The sequence below is a fragment of the Haematobia irritans genome, chromosome 4 (genome assembly GCF_050003625.1).
Source record: "Haematobia irritans isolate KBUSLIRL chromosome 4, ASM5000362v1, whole genome shotgun sequence".
In the NCBI taxonomy this organism is placed as follows: domain Eukaryota; kingdom Metazoa; phylum Arthropoda; class Insecta; order Diptera; family Muscidae; genus Haematobia; species Haematobia irritans.
Window position 1 is genome coordinate 116,546,224 of NC_134400.1, and position 19,609 is coordinate 116,565,832.

At 38.5% G+C, this 19,609-nt stretch overlaps 1 long non-coding RNA gene across 1 annotated transcript in view; it reads right to left on the reverse strand.

Annotated features, from left to right (window-relative positions):
• Positions 1 to 10,951: 10,951 nt before the first annotated feature.
• The window catches only part of LOC142234939 (uncharacterized), a 92,239-nt gene continuing 83,581 nt past the window's right edge, over positions 10,952 to 19,609 (reverse strand). The window contains exon 3 of the long non-coding RNA XR_012721754.1: positions 10,952 to 11,449. This is a non-coding gene — a long non-coding RNA (uncharacterized LOC142234939). The remainder of the gene's footprint in view (positions 11,450 to 19,609) is intronic.

Consider the following 19,609-nt stretch of genomic DNA (forward strand, 5'->3'; position numbering starts at 1 on the left):
AAAATTTTATTTCTATAGAAAATTTTGTCAAAAGTTTATTACCACAGAAAATTTTGTCAAAATGTTATTTCTATAGAAAATTTTGTCAAAATTGTATTACTATAAAAATTTTGTCAAGATTTTATGTCTGTAAAAAATTGTGTCAAAATTTTATTGTTATAGAAAGTTTTATCAAAATTTTATTTTTATAGAAAATTTTGTCAAACTGAATTAAATACGTACTTAATCGGCCTTTTTTAGTTTAATATATACCATGTATGGATTATGCGTGGTATATATTACGGTATTATGAAGTTTTAAGATACCTTGCCATCGGCAAGTGTTACCGCAAACCAAGTAATTCGATTGTGGATGACAGTCTTTAGTACAAGTTTCAATGCAATCCATGGTGGAGGGTACATAAGATTCGGCCTGGCCGAATAAAATAAAATAAAATAATAAAATATGGTATGTTTCAAGAAACCGTTTTCAAGAAAACATTTTTTAAGAATTTTTCAGAATTATTGAAGCTATGTTGACCTTAGTCAAACAAAATGTAAAGATACCCAGTTTTAGGTCGAATCACTTAATTATAAGGATAAAACGACTTCATTGGAAAATTTATGAACTTTTGGGCAAGGAAAAAAATTTATCTCAGAGAAATGCGACTTCCATGCTAAGCAAAATTCGCATTCATATGATCATGAAATCTTTCGCCTCAGGATAATAGTTTTTTCAGTGTTGCGAACTGAGGGAGAATCTTATGTGACAGAAAATGGTTTGCTGGGAATGCTTTGAAAGACAACCGAACACATACAAAGAGACACCTACAGTCTTGTGGGCATACCCTACACTATCAAGCAAAACATAAAAATTGTGTAAATGTGTTGAGGTTGTTTCGGTTAAGTACTCAGATACCCCACGCCCCTTTCCAGCGCCAGCATAACGCCTTTCAGCACACACCAAAATTAAAGAAAAAAAATCAAAATGTATTTCTGTTTTTGTAATTTTCGTAAGCATTTAGGAATTTTGGATTTTTTCATTGACACGTGAGCGTGTGTGTGTGTATGCGTGTGTTTTATGTGGTTGAATTTCTTCGATATTGTTTTACACCGGTTGGAATTATTTTTTTTTTTTTGTAATCTGTTTATGCATACCAAACTATTTTTTTACGATTTTTTTTACAATCTCACTCAGTGCACTGTTACTTGACGCGTCCGACATACAGTTGAAAATATTTACAAATATAATATTAAATTGAAGGGATAGATCTAAAAAGTATATATTTGTTTTTATGCTGCATTGCGAGGGCAGTTGAGAAAGTTTTACCCATTAAAAACTGGGTGAATTATTAACCTTCATAAATTTTAGTTAGAGAATTTTCGAAAGAAAATTTAAATGATTTCAAAAATTTTCAAATAAGAACAAACCTAAGGTATTTTTATACCCACCACCATAGAATGGTGATGGGGGTATAATAAGTTTGTCATTCCGTTTGTAACACATCGAAATATCGATTTCCGACTATATAAAGTATATCTATTCTTGATCAAGGAGAAATTCTAAGACGATATAACCATGTCTGTCTGTCTGTTGTAATCACGCTACAGTCTTCAATAATGAAGCAATCGTGCTGAAATTTTGCACAAACTCGTCTTTTTTCTGCAGGCAGGTCAAGTTCGAAGATGGGCTATATCGGTTCAGGTTTTGATATAGTCCCCATATAAACCGACCTCCCGATTTTGGGTCTTGGGCTTATAGAAATCGTAGTTTTTTTTAATCAAATTTGCCTGAAATTAGAAATCTAGAGGTATTTTAGGACCATAGGGAGGTGTGCCAAAAATGGTGAGTATCGATCCATGTTTTGGTATAGCCCACATATAGACCGATCTTCCGATATTACTTCTTGGTCTTATAGAAACCGTAGTTTTTATCCAATTTGCCTGAAATTGGAAATCTGGAGGTATTTTAGGACCATAAAGAGGGGTGCCGAAAATGGTGAGTATCGGTCCATGTTTTGATATAGCCCCCATATAGACCGATTTCACGATTTTACTTCTTGTGCTTATAGAAACCGTAGTTTTCCTCCAATTTGCCTGAAATTGGAAATCTAGAGGTATTTTCGGACCATAAAGAGGTGTGCCAAAAATGGTGAATATCGGTTAATGTTTTGGTATAGCCCCCATATAGCCCACATATAGACCGATTTCCCGATTTTACTTCTTGTGCTTCTGGAATCCGAAGTTTTTATCCAATTTACCTGAAATTGGAAATTTCAGGACCATAAAGAAGTGTGACAAAAATGGTAAGTATCGATCCATGTTTTGGTATAGCCCCCATATAGACCGATCTTCCGGATTAACTCCTTGGGTTTCTAGAAACCGTAGTGTTTATCCAATTTGCCTGATATTGTAAATATTCTGGTATTTTAGGCTCACAAAAACGGGTATCGGATTTAGTTTTTATCGGTCCATTTGGTAAGGCCTTCATATAAACCGATTTCACTTCTTGGAGGTATAGAAGGCGCACTGATCATGAAAATTACTTGAAACTCAATGTAAAATTTCAAGATTTTACTTCTCGGGTGAAAATCTACAGATTTAAGAGTTCATATCCAGAATCTGATATAGTCTTCATAGGTAAAATCTTTAAATTAATCTTTGGGCAGTGTACTGGTTGAACTGCTCTGCTTGGTCTGTCATCAAACCTCCCCTGAAATTTCAAGAAAACCCTAATATTTGATTCATGGTGGTGGGTATTTAAGATTCGGGACGACCGAACTTACTGCTGTATATAACATGTTTTCTATAGAAATAAAATTTTTGATCAAATTGTCTATTGAAATAAATTTTTTGAAAAATTTTTCTATAGCAATAAAATTTTGGCAAAGATGTCTATAGAAATAAAATTTTGGCAAAATTTTCTATAGAAATAAAAATTTGACAAAATTTTCTATAGATATAAAATTTTGGCAAAATTTTCTATAGAAATAAAAATTGGCAATAATTTCTATAGAACTAAAATTTTGGCAAAATTATCTGTAGATATAAAAATTTGGCAAAATTTTCTAAAGAAATAAAATTTAGGTAAAATTTTTTATAGAAATAAAATTTTGGCAAAATTTTCTAAAGAAATACAATTTTGGCAAAATTTTCTATAGTCTATGTTAGAGATTCATATTGAATTGCTTCAAATTTTGCCCACGAAGGACATTTCATATTGTCCATTTCAGTGATATTTAGCACAAAGAGTAGAAATAACATTGTAACTATGCATGCCAAATTTGATAAAAATCGGCTCAGATTTAGATATAGCTCCTATATATACCTTTTGTCCGATTTACACTCGCATATGGGAACGAACATGATCACAATAGACTTAATGGTCTAAGTGAGCCTGACAATAAATCGGGCTGCCACTTTGACCTAACCTAACCATCATGGTCACCTCATAGAGCAAAATCTTATTGACGGATGGGGATGGGGCCGAAAAATATTTTTGTAATGGTTTTCGAGAAAATAACATGGTTGCGACAAACTTCGTATTCCTTCTCTAGATGCATTCTTACGACAACAGAGACAAAAATCTTACTGCAACTTACATGAATTTGTGCTGAATATATAAAGTCGGAAAATGTCATCCTCAAGATATAGTCGAAAAACGGCAAAAATTGGTGATAAAAGTGCCTATTTTTCGACATTTTTGAGGTTTTGAGCATGAAGATGACATTTTTCCGACTAAATATATTCAGCACTTTTGTTGGGTGAGTCAAGAGTTACAACTTTGGTGAAAACTGCAAAAAAATTTGGAGCTTTTCTTTTGAGCTATGGACATGCAAAAATTGCAAAAAAGTGCTAAATATCGAATTTGGCAAACACATTTTAGAGGCTCATAACAAAACGAACAGCAACCAATCTAGCAAAATCCAGAAATTACTTTTCACCTTTCATACTTTTCACCTTTCGGCTGGGATAAGTGATTTTTTGTTTAGAATTTTTGTGTTGCACTGTCTAATTCTTTAAAAATTCCTCAAAATTAATGAAATCTGGGTCGTGGTGGAATTCTGAGTCGATCTGAGCATGTCCGTCCGTCCGCCAGTCCGTCTCTTGAAATCACGCTAACTTCCGAACGAAACAAGCTATCGACTTGAAACTTGGAACAAGTAGTTGTTATTGATGTAGGTCGGATGGTATTGCAACTGGGCCATATCGGTGCACTTTTACATATAGCCCCCATATAAACGGACCCCCAAATTTGGCTTGCAGACCCTCTAAGAGAAGCAAATTTCATCCGATCCGGCTGAAATTTGGTACATGGTGTTACTATATGATCTTTAACAACCATGCAAAAATTGCTTCATATCGGTCCATAATTATATATAGCCCCCATATAAACCGATCCGCCGATTTGGTTTGCGGATCCTCTAAGAGAAGCAAATTTCATCCGATCCGGCTGAAATTTGGTACATGCACTGGTAAAAAAATGTTTCGTACTATTAACGAACGGGCTTCGTTGATAATTTTTCGTTAATATTACGCAATTTTTCGTTATAAGAACGAAAGTGATCGTTAATACAACGAAATCAATCGTTAAAAGACAATTTTGTGTTTTGGCTTTTCGTTATATTAATGAAACACGTTTCGTTAATATTACGAATATTAACTTTGTAATTTTATCAAAAATTTCAATAAACAAATTCTCTAAGATGGAATTATTATAATCATTTGCACATAGAGAGTAAATTTTGGAAACTTTTAGCCCTTAAAATAGTCGTTTTATATACTCCGAAACTGGAATTGAAAATTTCATTTATAAAACGAAAGCGATCGTTAATATAACGATATGGATCGTTAAAAAATAAATTTTGAATTGTTATATTTCGTTATATTAATGAAATATGTTCATTAATAATACGAATGGGAGTTTGAGTATTTCTGCCTCTCATTACTCTCTCTATCTCTCTCTCTAAAACGTCTCTCCATACTCTCTCTAATACGTCTGTAGCGTCTATGTAATTTGTACATACACATGTAAGCATGGCAATAAGCACATGTTTGCGTGTGCGTCTTGGAAAACAAACGGTAAAAAGTTCAACAGAAAACTTGTCTGATGGGCAAACCTTAACAACATTTACGTTCTTTTCGCTGAAGAGTGCACAGGCTCATTACAGTTTCGTTGTGAATAAAAAACCTAGATTGTGGGTGAGTTGAATTGGTGTTTTTTGTATATTCGCAAAAAATTTAGTATAAATTTTTAATCTTTAGTGAAAATGCCCCGGGGAAGTGAACTGTCAGATGAAGAACCTTGGTTGGATAAATGGACACGGCGATACGATTATCATTTTTTTCTTAGAAATAAGAGTTTTTTTTTCATAAGTGAAAGTCACAATATATGATTATTAAATTACTTAATTTATCAATAAATATTATTTCCTACTATATATAAATCATATTTCAAATATATTAACAAAAATAATACACTGCCAATAACTACACTCAAATGCAATACTTGGTTGGGTTTCATTAATATAACGTTCGCCTTTCATTCATACAATGAATGATTTTCATTCATACAACGTATAAGCTGCATCCATACAATGAATAAATTTCATTCATACAACGAATAATATTCGTTAATACAACGAAAAGGCTACGTAATAACAACGTAATTATTCGTTAATACTACGAAATGTATTCCATAAAAGGTTTCGTAAATATAACGTAAAATTACGTTGTTATAACGAAATGCTACGTTGGCTGACTTTTAATGAAGAATTTCGTTAATACAACGTAGAAATTCATCGTATTAACGAAACTTTTTCTACCAGTGTGGTGTTGGTATATGGTCTCTAACAACTGTGCAAAAATTGGTACACATCGGTCCATAATTATATATAGCCCCCATATAAACCGATCCGCCGATTTGGTTTGCGGAGCCTCTAAGAGAAGCAAATTTCATCCGATCCGGCAGAAATTTGGTATACGGTGTTGTTATATGGTCTCTAATGACCATCGGTCAATAATTTTATATAGCCCCCATATAAACCGATCCCCAGATTTGACCTCCGGAGCCCCTTGGAAGAGCAAAATTCATCCGATTCGTTTGAAATTTGTTACGTGATGTTAGCATATGGTATCCAACAACCATGCATGAATTGGTTCATATCAGTCCATAATTATATATAGCCCCCATATAAACCGATCCCCAGATTTGACCTCCGGAGCCCCTTGGAAGAGCAAAATTCATCCGATTCGTTTGAAATTTGGTACGTGATGTTAGCATATGGTATCCAACAACCATGCAGGAATTGGTTCACATCAGTCCATAATTATATATAGCCCCCATATAAACCGATCCCCAGATTTGACCTCCGGTGCCTTTTGGAGAAGCAAAATTCATCCGATCTTGCTGAAATTTGGTACGTGGTCGTAGTATATGATATTTAACAACCATGCCAAAAGTGGTCCATATCAGTCCATAATCATATATAGCCCCCGTATAAAGCAATCCCGAGATTTGGTTTTGGAGCCTTTTGGAGGAGCAAATTTCATCCGAGTCAGTTGAAACTTGGTACATTGTGCTATGGCCGTTAACAACCATGCATAACTAGGCCCATATCGGTCTATAGTTATATATAGCCCTCAGATAAATCGATCCCCAATCACACAAAAATTGGTCCATATCAAGTTCATAATTGTATATAGCCCCCATATATGTTAAGCGACCCCCATATTTCAATTCTGGCTCCCTACGTACCGTGCAAAAGTCCATATCGATTCGTAATTATTTGTAGACTTACCTACACATACCTTTTTTGTCTAATATATACCACGTATGGACTAACTCACAATTTAGAAAACGATTTAAGATACCACAACCCAAGTAATTCGATTGTGGATGACAGTCTTTCGTAGAAGTTTCTACGCAATCCATGGTGGAGGGCACATAAGATTCAGCCTGGCCGAACTTACGGCCATTTATACTTGTTTTTTACCTCAAACATAGCATAATTTCTATTTGAAGTCGAGTATGAATTGGAAAATTTAATTTATGGATAACACGGTTTTAATCGTCTTCCAAATCATATGAAGAAAAAAACTGAAAAACTAATAAATGAACATGCATTTCATAGAATCATGTACGCAAAACTCAATTTTAAAAGATAATTGTGTCCCAAAGGTATCCATTCTGCAATACTCCGGTTCTTTGGCTGGGAATCATTACCAATATTCTTAGGCCAAAGAGAACATTTTTGGAACCTTGAGAGCTAGATGTAAACACAACCAAGAAGTATAAAAACCGACCTCGTGCTATTACGAACAATGTCATTGTTGTTGTTGTTTTTTTTTTTTGTTCAATTCATTCATTGGCCCTCTTACTTCGTTGACATTAGTGCCGATGAATGTTCGGCCCGTTAGATCGGGCCCATAGCTGTACAGAGTAACATTATTTTACAACAAGAGAACCAGGCACGAATGTTTTGTCATTGAAACGCACATTTGCGACAAATGAAGGAAAACCAAAATGTAAAGTCCAGCAACAAATAATTGTTTATGTTTTATTCCGTTTAGGTGTTCACGCGGCGATATGGTGGTATAAGAAGGGGCATGTTTGCACCATACGCACACATATACCAAACATAACAAAGGGGAGGGGGGATTTCGTTTTCTTTTTCGGTCTTGTCAACTTAAGAATTTCATTAATAAATAGTTGATTTTATTTCGTTATCATTGTCATTTGTATACCATTGGAATGTGATATTTGTGTATCTTATCATCATTCTCATGTGAAATGAAACCTTCGACTCAACACCAGACACACACACACACATAAATATACAGTACAAGGGGTATGTATACTAGGCTGGAGTGAGAACATTTAATGGTGGTATGTGCTTACAAATCAGGGCAGGGGGCCTTTCGCAAATTTTTTACCCGAAAATGGAAATGGTTGCATAAAGAAATTCCAAATATCCTGCACCATAAGACAGTTGCTACATTTTCGTTGCAACAATTGAACATAGTACTGCAATTTAGATTGGGGATTAGAGCAGTCTCCTACCGGACACGCCCTCAGATGGTACGGTTGTGTCGCTTAGGGGTAGGATGTATGCACCTCTAAGGTAGAATTTGTCAATGGTTGTGTGTTGTACGTCTAATTCCTTACCTGGTGCCTGTGAAAATTCTCGCGGGGTAAGTGGCTCTGCCGTACTTTAGCCCATTCCCGGTCAAGCGTCGTCTGACTACGCGACCCCTCTCACATTTCCCGCATAACAATATTCTCGGCCGCAGCTTCACCCAATATTGTTGCACCAGTTTTGAAAAGTGCATTGTTTTTGCAATTTAAATGCTTAAAGATTAGTGAAATGGTAGACTTTATGAATCGAAAGAGAACCAGGGACGCGGTGATCGAAGAGATGAAGTGGAATGCCACCTGCAATTGTTATGGATTCAATGTGCGACTTAGGGATCGCACCACAAATGGATGTGGTGGTCTGGCTTTCCGTGCAGTATAGATCTATCTCAGATCGATGACTCTCCATTTTGCATGGTGAACGAAGAGGCCCCCACAAGAATATGGGTGATTGCAACAGTGCATAATTTTCACCACTGACCGACCATCCGATGTCAACCAAACAGAAGCCAACTGGGAAAGCATCAGAGAATACACAGATCGCCGCTTCAGTGAACTTCCGTCCCCTACCATCATCAACATAGCAGCCGTTCGCTTTATAGCCGCTGGTCGAAGTGTTCAAGTGCGGCCCAACATCCCAGCAGAAGCTACGGAACTCGCAGGAGAGGGTGATGAATGCCGTCGTGCCAACCCTGCTTATCCTAGAATTAGGGAACTGAATGTAGAGATTATTAAGATAGTCGACGACCACAAGAGGATCACATGATTAGAGTACCTGAGACAATGTAACTTAGGCATAGCAATGGGTAAGTTGGTCAACAGTTAGAGCCCTCTTGAACCCCGCTACAGCAGATGATACAAGTTCAGTCAGTTTGTCGACCATCCCGAGAGCGACATGAAGAACAATTCATGGTCTCTAAGCAAGCAATTTACCACAGCCGAAGCTACGAATGTCATCAACACGATGAACCCATCGAAGGCGCTGGCCCCCGATGGACCCTAAATGCTAAAGTATCTGGGAATACTGGGAGTTGAGTACTTGACCAGACTCCGCAATGTATTCTTGGAATCGCTATTTATGTCTGAGAAATGGGTAGGTTGATTCCACTGCTGAAGCCAGGCAAAGACTCGGGCAAGGGTGAATCGTACAGACCGATTTTCCTTCTCTCGCCAGTAGCCAAGACACTCGAGGCACTACTCCTTTCCAGCTTTGTGGAGAATTTTCCAGCTGTCAATCATCAAATGGTCGAATTCTGACTGCGTTGCGATAATCAGGACACCTGTACAATCATGACATCCGAGTCCATTGTCGATGGCATCTGTGATCGATTAAACGTATCATCAGCCACTCCATTCACTACATGGGCAGCAGAAGTACGCAGGCACTTGAATGTCAGAGTCGATGTCGAAATAATTCCGACCATAAACTACCCCAATATTCTCCGGGGTCCCATTCAAGAGCCTTTTGAAGTCGTCTGCCCGTGTCTCTGCAATTTGTGAAAAGCTCTGCGATAAAAACATGGTGCTCAAGTTGCTTGCCGGCAGAACTTGGGGTACGGACGAAGAAACATTGTTGACTACATACAAGGCAATTGCCGGTCAATGGTAAATTATGCAGGGCCACAGTAGACGCTAGGGAACTGCTTATCCTACAATTAGGGAACTGAATGTAGAGATAATTAAGATAGTCGACGACCACAAGCGGAACACATACGCCTGAGGCGCAGTAATAGGTAAGTTGTGGTCAGAGTCCTCTCGAACTCCACTACAAGAGATGATGCGATTTGAGTCAGTTTGTCGATCATCCCGAGAGCAAAGAAAGAACAATTCGTGGTCTCCAAGCCAGCAATACACCACAATTTACCACAGCGGAAAATACCAATGTAATCAACAGGAACCATCCAAGGAGTTGGGCCAGACGGAATCTCTATGCGACTGGAAGTCAAGTACTTAACCAGACTCCTCAATTTGTCCTTGGAGTCGCTAATTATACCAAATGTCTGGGAAATGGATAGGGAGATTGCACAACTGAAATCAGGCAAAGAGTAGAGCAAGGGTGAATAGTACAGACCGATTTGCCTTCTCTTGTCTGCCCATGCCACAGCTGCTTGCCGGCAGCACTTGGGTTACGAACGAAGAAACCCAGTGGTAAATTGTGCAGTGCCAGTGTGGACATCTCAGACATGTGTTACGCACAGGAATAAAATATATACCTGCCAGACCGCTGCACCTAGAACTGCGACAGGATGTCTCCGGAGCACATCCCTGAATCATTTTGATTTGGAGACCAAGAACCACCGAGTATATGTTGTTAAAACAACAACTCCTGATCCAAACTACTCCTCATTATCTAGAGCGAGATCCAAAACAAGAGATCTAGATTAAGCAGGTCTGAACAGAATTCATGAGGACACTGTAGCTGAGGCGGTGAGAAGCTACAAGATTAATTATATTCTCGGTATCCGACCACCGTCAATAGCACCGGAGTAAAGATCGACAGCTAAATTAAACTCAGTTAACATACGAGTAAGAATTAAATCTTAATTTTTCTCGTGAGCGTGGACTTGCAGAAATTTTATTCACGCACATTAACGAACCGATTTTATTTCGCACGCACGACATATTTCGTTTAGTCCCATTCACGCACATTCACGAGAGTTACTTTGGCTTTTGTTCACGACTCACGTGATTCACGCGTGTCACAAGAATTTCGTGTCACTCGCACACCTCTACGTAGTACTACTTAAGGCCAAGCTGATTCCATATTATCACCTTGTTAATTTCGAGCTAATTATCTATATTACATTTGTAAATGAAAAACTAGAGTGCACCGGAAGTCTATTTTTCACATACTTTACGCCATTTTATATTAGGCCACAGTATACTGTCATTGAGGTTAGAACATCCAAAGTCTACAAGTTTTACTCAAGTATTTGATTGACTGTTCAATTCGCCAGCTAGCCTTTGCGTCGTGCGCTTGATTGTCATAAAGACGCCAAATGTCAGTCATTAACATCATTGTTGCAGTTCCTCGGCAGCATTCCTTGGGGAGACAATTGTCGGTTATCGGTTGGCCGCAATAACAAGTGACACAGCAATCAGCGTCTATAAAAACCAACGGAACCTTAAAATTGTCACACAAAGCTTCATAGATTCGTCGTTCATATGCAGGAGGGTTTTTTTTGTTGGTTCGGTGTTAAAAGGCTATGCTTTATTCTTTTCATGACGATCCATTGCAAGTGCATGCACTGTACCTGTTGTCTTGCAATAGCCAACTCCGTTTTCTGACTCAAGTCCATAGCAGCCGAGTTAGTATGGAGAACAGCAATAAACCGCACTGAAATAAAAAAGGTATTATGACAATTATACCATAAGCAATTTCACGCTTGACTTCCAGATCGAGACAGGGTGCAATGAGGAGTTGAATGACTAACTGCTAGCTGACTAGGTATATCTTATGCCGGCAATATGTGTAATAGATAATTCCACTGACGAATAGGAGTGAGAAGAAATGGTTGATTGAAGTAAGTGCATCGGTAAAAAGAAATTCGTACTTTTGCAAATGCACTCTAAGCTATTGCTACACAAGTGGCAATTCATTTAAATCAATTTAAAATTTAATAAATTAATTTATTTCATTTTACTTTAATTCGGTATCCTTTAATTAGTTTAATTTACCAATCACTCATGGTCCTGGATGACCTATCAAGACACTGTAATTCCACAATTGGACAGAAGGGGTCATGGATTCAATTTCAGTTTCGACAAAACATCCAAAAATGTTTCAGTTGTGTTTTTTTTTTTTCTAAGTAATGCTGGTGACATTTCTGAGTGTATTAAAGTTTTTCTAAATGGTTTCACCGTAATGTGAAACGCCGCCTGGATTCGACTATGAGAAGGAGGTCCCTTGTCTAAGTGAGGCTGACATAACGGGCTGCCACTATTCCTAATTTTAACCTAACCTATGTCAAGTTTGGTTGACGCCTGGTTGAGGCCTTCTAGGATTGTCCCCAAATATATCTAAAATTTAATTGATTTTGGTCGAAAAACTGAATTATTTTTTAATTGAGACAATAAAAAAAATTATTGTATTATTGTTGATAGGGGCTCAGGCTGCCATCGGGGACAGCAAGTGGTGGAAAGCTGGTCGATCTTTGAGGTTAGCTGTGAAAAATAAGCAGCCCATAACCAAGATCGGAGATAATTGAGGACATGCTATGAAAAGGCAAATGTAGCCGAGTACTTCTTTGCGCTTTGAGAAGTGCACTCAGACCAGTAGAAACCAACCCAGGAAAGAGGTTTAAAAAGAAATCGAACGACGTGAACTTCACGGAGAACGTAAAGTTTTAGGGCGCGAAAGGGGAAAACCGTAGCGGAAACTAAAACCAAAGAGGAAGATAGAAGGCCCCGATGCCCCGTGATGGACACAGCTATGCGGACTTTTTGAGAAGTTCGAGGCATAAAGTGAATCCAAGGGAAGCAGAGGCGGAACAGCGTTGAAGATTGAGGACATGCAAATATACCCAAGGACATTCTTACGCTCGGATGCCGCCAGTTAAGCATATATCCTCCCGAAAGGTTGCCCTACATATAGGCACAATAAGGTCAGTGATGCCACCGTAGACTCTCAAACATGTAGTATATTAGAATGATATCGCAAACAGGCCGATTGTCGTGGCATTCTGTTACCTGAGTATTTGCGAAAGGCATTTCTTTGAAATGGCTTTCAGGCTAATGTCGTATTTGCACCAGTGCCGCTAAATCACTGTCCTGCCTTGGAGAACGCTCCGTGTCTCCTAACCATTAAGTTGGCAATGCCAAGGAACTTTCTCAAATTGCAGCTCGCCTAAATAGGAGTTCATTATGAAAATGAGAACATCAGAAGAGGAAGCCATAGCTAAGTGCGAAGTTAATACTCCACAAAAATGAGTGTCCGCGGCAATAAGTAGACAAATGGATATTATTATGGATGTTCAAGACGGTTTCTCCGAGATAGACGAATTACTTGATGTAACGGTAACTACTAGAAAAGCTGGAAGACGATGGAGAAATAGAGGGAAGCCGGTATACCGAGAAGAGTACATCAAGATCCGCCACACTTTAGACCCCCAGAGAACAAGTGAACTGCACTCAGACCAGCAGAAACAAACCCTGGAAAGAGGCTCAAAAAGAAATTTATTTAAATCCACGGATTTAAATAAAGCATCGAGCGTAAAGCTTTAGGACGCGAAAGGGGAAAACCAAAGCGGAAACTACAACCAAAGAGGAAAATATGAGGCACCAATACCGTCGTTGTAAAGCCCCATGACGGGCAAAGTTATGCGGACATTTTGAGAAGTTCGAGGGGTAAAGTGAATCCAAAGGAAGCAGAGGTGGCAATTCAAACCGTCCGGAAGAATTAGGCTGGAGGAAACAAAGAAACCTTCCCTGAGACTATCACAGACTAACTGATGGATAAGGCCGTTGTACAAACCATTAAGACGAACGTTACAATAGAGTTCCATGAAACGGATTCCTCCAAGACAGAAGAGAAAGTAAGAGAGTGTATTAGGAAAATGACCAAGACATCTAATGACTCGGCACAGTTATGCGGACATTTTGAGAAGTTCGAGGGGTAAAGTGAATCCAAAGGAAGCAGAGGTGGCAATTCAAACCGTCCGGAAGAATTAGGCTGGAGGAAACAAAGAAACCTTCCCTGAGTCTATCACAGGCTAACTGATGGATAAGGCCGTTGTACAAACCATAAAGGCGAACGTTACAATAGAGTTCCAAGACACGGATTCCTTCAAGACAGAAGAGAAAGTAAGAGAGTGTATTAGGAAAATGACCAAGACATCTAATGACTCGTACATAACTGTACGAATTACAGCGACAAATTTTAGAGAACAAAGGAGGCGGCGTGCTCTCAGCTGCCGATTTAAATATGCTTCCTAAAGAAACAAGGATCTTAATAGGATGGATCCACTGACTTATGAAATATACGGAGCAAATAAACGCTCTTTTTGTTGCTTTGAATCGGGGCATATTCAATGGGATTGCAAAGGACCAGACAGGAAGGAAATGAGATTCTGGATAAAATGTAGAATGACAGGCCACAAGTTGAAGGAATTCGAAAACTCCCCGAAATGTTGCATTTCACTAAGAGCGAGAGCAAAGCAACAGATCACATGCCAGGCTTAGCTGTAAAGCCACTAGTAGTGAAGGTCTTACTAGCAAACAAGTACAGAGGAATAGTAGCACACGCCCTTCTGCCCCGACCATCCATAAAGGACAATGGATGGGGAAATGACTTTATTTGGGTGCAATTTGCGAACTACACGATTGGAAGCTGCTAGCTAACTTATAGTGATAGCACCCGCTCACATTCAGGAATATTTAAATGACATTGAAGATTTTTCACGACTCAGACACGGAGACTGGGTATAGCAGGTGCCTTCAACTCACGAGCTATTGAGTGGGGAATCAAAACTACAGAACAAAGAAAAATCTTGATATGCTCGCGCGGATAAGCATGACCTTTACGAGGGTTATCACTATATCTACATTCCGGCGACTCGGCTGTGAAGGAACCACCCTCAATGCTACTTCTGTGTCTGAGGACATTATTCCGACGATAGAGCAATGGAAAGTATTGGAGACATACACATGAACGACCATCAATACATCCCTTTGCGACTGCAAGTCAATATTGCTACACGACAGATAGATATGAGATTTGTAGAAGATGGAGTGTCAATAAACACGAACGAGATGTATTAATCCTTGAACTTGATAGACACACTGAAGAGAATCTAAACAGGCTAGACGCAAGACAGTCAGTCAACCATACAATGTCAATAATAAAGACCTGTTGCAACAGGCCTGTGCCAAATAAGAAACGCAACACTGTTTACAAGGCAATATACTGGTGGAATACCGATATCGTAACTATTTAAAGCCAGGAGAAAATATACCAGGACAAGACGTCGTGGCGACGCAGAGAAAGAGCACAATGCGTACAAGAAGGCAAAGAAATAATTATAGTACAGTATAAGTAAAAGGAAGATAGGTAAGTGGGAGAGAGATACGATTATACACGAACAAAACCTTGGGGACTAGGATACAAAATTGTTATGCAAAAACACGGCATGAGAAATCCGGTAGACACGATGGACGAGAAAACTTATTTCCAAGACATAAGATCAGAGGAGACGGAAACGAATCAGACAAGATGGACGAGAAAATCTATTTCCAAGACATAAGATCAGAGGAGACGGAAACGAATCAGAATCGCTCATAAGCCGTTCTACAGTCTATACGGTTTTGCCCTAATCAAATTGACGGGAGCCACCGAGGTGCAATGGTTAGCATACCCGCCTTGCATACACAAGGTCGTGGGTTCGATTCCTGCTTCGACCGAACACCAAAAAGTTTTTCAGGATTATCCCACCTCAGTAATGCTGGTGACATTTCTGAGGGTTTCAAAGCTTCACTAAGTGGTTTCACTGCAATGTGGAACGCCGTTCGGACTCGGCTATAAAAAGGAGGTCCCTTGTCGTTGGGCTTAACATGGAATCGGGCAGCACTCAGTGATAAAAGAGAAGTTCACCAATGTGGTATCACAATGGACTGAATAAAGGGTGATAGGTCAAAATTTGGTCAATATAAACTTGACGTATTTCTTTCAATTTTGCATTTAAAAAACCTGAACACCCCTCATTTTGAAGGTGTGTGTGTGTAGAATGTTGCTCCGTTTGTCGACAGCCAGGAGGTCTGGATCGGGGGGAAATCGAAAACCGGAAGCCGCTGAGACGACAAAGAGAGTTGCCTGTAGTTTCAAGCGAAACCCTAACCTCTCCCGAGATACCGCAAGTAAGCTGGGTGTATCGCCTACAACCGTGCATCGAGCCAAAAAACAAGGCGGACTATCGACTTACAAGAAGGTAGTGACTCCCAATCGCGATGATAAACAAAATACGACGGCCAAAGCGCGATCCCGGAGGCTGTACACGACGATGCTGACGAAGTTTGACTGCGTGGTAATGGACGACGAAACCTACGTCAAAGCCGACTACAAGCAGCTTCCGGGACAGGAGTTTTATACGGCAAAAGGAAGGGCAAAGGTAGCAGATATTTTCAAGCACATAAAACTGTCAAAGTTCGCAAAGAAATATCTGGTTTGGCAAGCCATCTGTACCTGTGGCTTGAAAAGCAGCATTTTCATATCTTCCGGGACTGTCAACCAAGAAATTTACGTGAAAGAGTGTTTGAATAAACGTCTGCTGCCTTTCCTGAAGAAACACGGTTGTTCCGTACTGTTTTGGCCGGATTTGGCATCTTGCCATTACGGTAAAAAGGACATGGAGTGGTACGCCGCCAACAACGTACAGGTGGTTTCCAACACGCCAGAGCTCCGCCCAATTGAGAAATACTGGGCTATTGTCAAGCGGAACCTAAAGAAGATCAAAAAACTGCTAAGGACGAGCAGCAGTTCAAGGCAAACTGGCTTTCTGCGGCGAAGAAGGTGGACAAGGTGGCTGTACAAAATCTGATGGCAGGTGTCAAGCGTGAGGCCCGGCAATTCGGATTTGGAAAAGCGAAAGCCTAACTGAATATTTTTCCTGAATTTTATACTAATTGAACTTGAAAAAGAAATTTAATTTGATTTTTTAAATAAACGATCTCACCGATTTACACGCGTTTTCCCTTGACCAAATTTTGACCATATCACCCTTTAGTCTAAGTGAGCCTAATACATCGGGCTGCCACCTAACCTAAAATAATCAAATTGACTTAAATAACTCCCTCTGCTGGTTAAGCTACTCGTGTAGTTCAGTCGACATATAGCTTCACTTATGATACGTTAACATTTTTATACCCACCGCCATAGAACGGTGACGGGGGTATAATAAGTTTGTCATTCCGTTTGTAACACATCGAAATATGGATTTCCGACTATATAAATTATATATATTCTTGATCAGGGAGAAATTCTAAGACGATATAAGCATGTCCGTCTGTCTGTCTGTTGTAATCACGTCTTCAATAATGGCGCTATCGTCCTTAAATTTGGCACAGATTCGTCTTCTGTTTGCAGGCAGGTCAAGTTCGAAGATGGGCTATATCGGTCCAAGTTTTGATATAGTCCACATATAAACCGACCTCCCGATTTGGGGTCTTGGTCTTATAAAATCTGTAGTTTTTATCCAATTTGCCTGAAATTGGAAATCTAGAGGTATTTTAGAACCATCAAAAAGTGTACCGAAAATGGTGCCTATCGGTCCATGTTTTGGTATAGCCCCCATGTGGACCGATTTCCCGATTTTGCTTCTGGGGCGTCTAGAAACTGTATTTTCTATCCGATTTGCCTGAAATTGGAAATCTAGAGGTATTCTAGAACCATAAAGAGTTGTGCCGAAAATGGGGTGTATCGGTCCATGTTTTGATATAGCCCCCATATAGACCGATCTCCCGATTTTATTTTTTGGGCTTCTAGAATCAGTATTTTTTATCCAATTTGCCTGAAATTGGAAATCTAGAGGTATTGTAGGAAAATAAAGAGATGTGCCGTAAATGTTGATTATCGGACGATGTTTTGATATAACCCCTATATAAACCGATCTCCCGATTTTATTTCTTGGTCTTCTAGAATCCGTAGTTTTTATCCAATTTGCCTGAAATTGGAAATGTAAAGGTATTTTAGGAAAATAAAGAGATGTGCCGAAAATGGTGATTATCAGTCCATGTTTTGATATAGCCCTCATATAGACCGATCTCCCGATTTTACCGTACCGTAGTTTTTATCCAATTAGCCTGAAATTGGAAATCTAGAGGTATTCTAGGACTATGAAGAGGTGTGCCGAACATATTGAGTATCGGTACAGTTTTTGATATATCCCCCTTATAAACCGACCCTCCTATTTGGGTCTGGATTCTAGAACTACAATAAAATGTGCTGAATACTGTGTGTATCCTTCCATGTTTTGGTATAGTCCCCATTACACCGAACTGCCGATTTAGCTCCTAGGGTTTCTAGAAATTGTAGTTTTTATCTGATTTGCCACAAATTGAAAATATACTGGCATTTTTGACCCTTAACAAAGTGTATATGATTTAGTTTTATCGGTCCATTTGGTAAGGCCTCCATATAGACGGATTTCACTTATTGAGGGTATAGAAGGCGCACTGATCATGAAAATTGCTTGAAACTGAATGCAAAATTTCCAGTTTTTACTTCTTGCAGTCATTTAAATAATTGGGATGAAAATCCACAGATTATAGATTTCAAATCAAGGCGTTATTTCATCATTTTCTTGCACACTTACAAGAGATGTTTGTGATTCCTCTAAAACTCAAACAAAAAATGGTTATTATAAATTCCGAATCTGATGTAGTCTTCATAGGTAAAATCTTTACATTTATCTGTGGGAAGCGTAATGGTTGAACTGATCTGCATGGGAAAATATCTGTCATTAAACCCCCTGAAATTTTCAAAGGAAACTATTATATTTGATTCATGGTGGTGGGTATTTAAGATTCGGCCCGGCCGAACTTACTACTATATATACTTGTTTTTTTTGACATAGTAGGTTTAAATTTTTTTTCTAGGTGTAGGGTGGATGATCGGTGGAAATCGATATTCGGAATTAGGTATTTTAATTTAATGTTATAGGCATTTGTTTCTAATTATTTCGTGAACTTGTGTGATCAAATGTATACCTTATCAGTATAGAAACTATTCAAGATGAAGGTTCAACATGAAAACGTACAACTCAGCGTATAAATCTAAAGTTTCCGGGTAATTCTCTACATATACGATCATATTTCAATGCCTATTCCCAAAGACATCTTAATTTAGTATTGAAAAATAATAATAATAATAAAATAAATAATACTGCGTAGTAGCTGTTATTCACTTCGATAAAATGTGATACGCAGTTAATTCATAATATCGGCGCCGCAACGGCTAGTTTAGCGATTTTTAATTTTTAATGTTTATTAAACAATCACGACGCATAACATATACCTAATGACAATAATAAAAATTCACAAATTTTTGGATTCGAAAAAAAAAATATATATATCATAAACAAACTAAAACCTGTCGACATTCCTCATTCCTAGATAAGTTGGCCCTCAATGTATGCCGCTTAAACGACAATAATATCTAGCACAAACTATGCTATGGTATTTTATTTACAAGAGACCAAATTATCGATAAAAATCGACTTAATCACATTTTGATTAAACTATATGGAACAGGTTGTCGGACAACATCAATCCGGTTGACATCAAAGAAACGCAAAAAACTAAAAACAAAAAATATTTTAAATTAGGCTATCAAATGGTAACCATAGAAAACAAAATTCAGCATAAAATAATTTATACATACATTAAAAAACAAATACGGAAGAAATGTTTGACAAGGGCCGAAACTTACACACCAGCAAATGTTTCATATTTCTCCGAAACGGAATTTTAGACAAACGAACCCGAAAATGAAATCTACAGCCTGTAA